Here is a 3,957-nt window from a genome sequence, read left to right on the forward strand (position 1 = left end):
GAAGACCCATGAGGTTTTGACATTGAAGAAAGAGTTGGCTAAAGCTAGGAGAGAAATTGAAGAAAAGGATAAGTTGCTTATGAGGGATTCCAAGAGGGCTAGGGGTGCCCGTAACTTCTATGCCCGATACTGCAGCTATGAGTCTGAGTCTGAGGATGATGCTTCCACTTCCTATGCTTGAGGATTTCCATTCCCTTTTGTTATTTCCAGTTGATTATGTTGTTTTACGTTTCAAAGTCTATCCCTTGGCTTAGTATTTCAAAGGGAATCATCTTGTAAGACTCTGTGATGATGTTCCAATTGTTTAGTAATGTTTACAAGTTTCTAATTTGTCTAAAAAAACCCTTCGATAACACAAAAAGAGTCTTTTTGCATATGCATTAACACATCTCATGCATCATGTGCATTCATTGGTCACAAAAAACTTCCCTCGTGCTCATTGCCTCCTGGTTTTTTCTGCCGCAGTCTGAAAAGTGGCTCGTACTCGTAAAGTTTACCAACCAGACAGAGTTCATCAAACAAGATTTTACAAGAGAAGAATCATGGCTAACTTTGAAGAAGAAAATGCTCAGCTCCGTGCCGAATTGGCTGCTATGAAAGAAGACTTGGCTAAGGCTCACGACGCTATGTCCACTATGATGGCTGCACAAGAACAACCAGCCACATCTGTTCCAGTTTCTACTGAAGGGATCCCGTCTATCCCACTGTCTACTGTGGCTTCTGATGCTCGTTTTGTTATGCCCAATGGGCGTCCTTATGGACTCTCAGCTTTCTATTCTCCTAATACTGCTGCGGGTATCTCTGGTTTTGCTGGTCAGGGACAGATTCCTATGTCAACTTTTGCTGGTACAAGTACTTCTATGCCTCAAGTGACTACTGTTGTTACCGACCCTGTTGTACACACTGTGCAGCAGGTAATTGATGTTGACACTCCGCGTGGACAAGACCCCATAGTGGAGGCTATGAGAGAACAGTTGAGAGAGCTAGCTGGAGAACTCCGTGAGGTCAAGGCTAGCCGTGGGAAAGGTGTCTCTGCTAAGGCTCGTGATCTATGCCTGGTGTCCCGATTTGAGGTTCCTAAGAAGTTCAAAGTGCCAGATTTCGACATATACAATGGAACTTCTTGTCCACATAGCCATGTCATTCGGTACGTCCAAAAGATGGCCAACTATGCAGATAATGATGCACTAATGATCCATTGTTTCCAGGATAGCTTGATGGAAGATGCAGCAGACTGGTATACGAGTTTGAGCAAAGACAATATTCATACTTTTGAAGAACTTGCTGCTGCTTTTGAAAGTCACTATAAGTTTAACACCCGGTTGAAGCCGAATAGGGATTCTCTTAAGTCTTTGTCTCAGAAGTCAGATGAAACCTTCCGTGAATATGCTCAGAGATGGAGAGGGGCAGCTGCCCGTGTTTCTCCTCGGCTTGATGAGGAAGAATTAACACAGACATTCCTGAAGACTCTGAAGAAGGAATATAAGGAAAGAATGATAGTCTCTGCTCCAAACAACTTCTCCGACATGGTTACTATGGGAACTCGTCTAGAGAAGGCTGTCAGAGAGGGTATTATTGTTCTCGAGAAGGGTGAATCTTCAGCTAGTGCACCTAAGAAGTATGGTAATGGCCACCACAAGAGGAAGGAATCCGAAGTAGGGATGGTATCCGGTAACCAATCTTCAGCTACAGTCGCTCCTATTAATGCTGCTCAGTTGCCTCAGCCCTACCAATATATGCAGTACTCTCAACATCCTTTCTTCCCGCCATTCTACCAGCAATACCCTCTGCCACCGGGTCAACCACCAGTGCCCGTTAATGCCATTGCTCAACAAGTACAACAACAGCCTCCTGCTCAACAGCAGCAGCAGCAACAACAGGGTCCTCAGCCCAAGACTTATTTCCCACCAATACCAATGCGGTATGTTGAGCTGCTCCCAACTTTACTTGCTAAGGGCCACTGCGTCACCAGACCAGGCAAGCCTCCGCCTACACCATTGCCTCCCAGGTTCTGACAAGATCTCACATGTGAATTCCATCAGGGCGCTCAAGGCCACAATGTTGAAGGTTGCTATGCTCTAAAATATATTGTAAAAGACCTGATGGACACAGGACGGTTGACTTTTGAAAATAGTGTTCCTCATGTTCTTGACAATCCACTTCCAAACCATGCTGCTGTTAACATGATCGAGGCTTTCGAAAGAGTTCCTGTTCATCAAGAGAATCCCGAGTTGGATGTCCGCAATGTTGTTACTCCCTTGGTACCGCTACATGTCAAACTTTGCCAAGCTTCTTTGTTCAATCACGATCATGCTTCTTGTTCAGAATGTCTTCAAAATCCTATGGGTTGTTGTGTGGTACAAGGTGATATACAAAGCCTAATGGATGATAAATACTTAATTGCCAGTGATGTTTGTGTGATCGTGCCAGTGTTTCATGATTCTCCCACTGAAAGTATATCCCAGACAAGGAATGTTGAACCCTTAGTGATCAGATTACCTGGTCCGGTATCTTATGCCTCTACAAAGGCAATCCCTTACAAGTACGATGCAACCGTGATTGAGAATGGAGTGGAAGTACCTCTAGTATCCCCAGCTACGGTTGATAATGTTGCGGGAGAAATTACAGCTCTGAGAAGCGGAAAAGTCCGTCCACCCTTGTTCCAAAAGAAGGTGGTTACACGTGTTGCTACAATAACTTCGCCAGTTGCTCCTCCTGTTAACCAGAATGCCAACCCATCAGGCCAATCTATTGAAGAGTCTAATCTGGATGAAATTCTGAGGCTTATCAAAAAGAGCGATTATAAGATTGTAGACCAACTGCTGCAAACTCCGTCAAAGATATCCATCTTGTCCTTACTCTTGAGCTCAGAAGCTCACAGGAAAGTGCTATTGAAGGTATTGGAACAGGCCTATGTTGATCATGAAGTCTCCGTGGATCAGTTCAATGGAATAGTGGGCAACATTACTGCTTGCAATAACTTGGGGTTTGATGACGATGAACTCCCCGAAGCCGGAAAACACCACAACTTGGCTCTGCATATCTCAGTACACTGTAAGTCTGACATGATATCCAATGTGTTGGTGGACACTGGATCATCCTTAAATGTAATGCCTGAGTCTACACTGAGACAGCTGAGTCATCATGGACTCTCTCTAAGGGGAAGTAGCTATCTGGTTAAGGCTTTCGACGGATCTCGCAAGGATGTTCTTGGGGAAGTAGACTTGCCAATTATCATTGGTCCTGAGACATTCCAGATCACGTTTCAGGTCATGGACATCAATGCTTCTTACAGTTGTCTCCTCGGAAGACCGTGGATTCACGACGCTGGGGCAGTAACTTCTACTCTACATCAGAGGCTCAAGTTTGTGAGGAATGGTAAGCTTGTCACTGTACATGGTGAAGAAGCATGTCTGGTTAGCCAAGTGTCATCTTTCTCTTGTGTTGAATCAGGGTCCGCTGAAGGGACGTCATTTCAAGGCTTGACTGTTGAAGGGGCAGAACCCCGGAGAGCTAGTGCTAGTATGGCTTCACTGAAAGACGCCCAGAAGGCTGTTCAAGAAGGGCAAGCTGCTGGCTGGGGCAAAGTGATACAGATCTTGGAAAACAAGCGTAAAGAGGGCCTTGGATTCTCCCCGACCTCAGGCGTTTCAACTGGAACTTTCTACAGTGCTGGGTTTATCAATGCTATTGCTGAAGATGTTGCTGAAAGTAGTTATGTGCCTACATTTGTTGTACCAGAAGGCACTGTGAGAAATTGGGAGGCCATTGATGTTCCTTTAGTCATGCATGCTTCCATGTAATGTGTCTTGTTGCTCATGTTTTTCTTTGTTTTCAAAATAACAATCCTTTCGCTCTGCCCAAGGCGAAAGTGATATCATTGTAAGGGCATGTTTGTTTCGGCATTGCCGTTATCAATAAAAGTTGTCGTCTTTCTCACGACTCTTTGTTTTTTTA

General features: G+C 44.8%; 1 pseudogene; it reads left to right on the forward strand.

Annotated features, from left to right (window-relative positions):
- Positions 1–519: 519 nt before the first annotated feature.
- Positions 520–3,957, forward strand: LOC146930325 (uncharacterized; annotated as a pseudogene).

This window comes from Medicago sativa, chromosome 4, assembly GCF_051527215.1.
Source record: "Medicago sativa cultivar Bolivia chromosome 4, Bolivia_mono, whole genome shotgun sequence".
NCBI classification, from domain to species: Eukaryota; Viridiplantae; Streptophyta; class Magnoliopsida; order Fabales; family Fabaceae; genus Medicago; species Medicago sativa.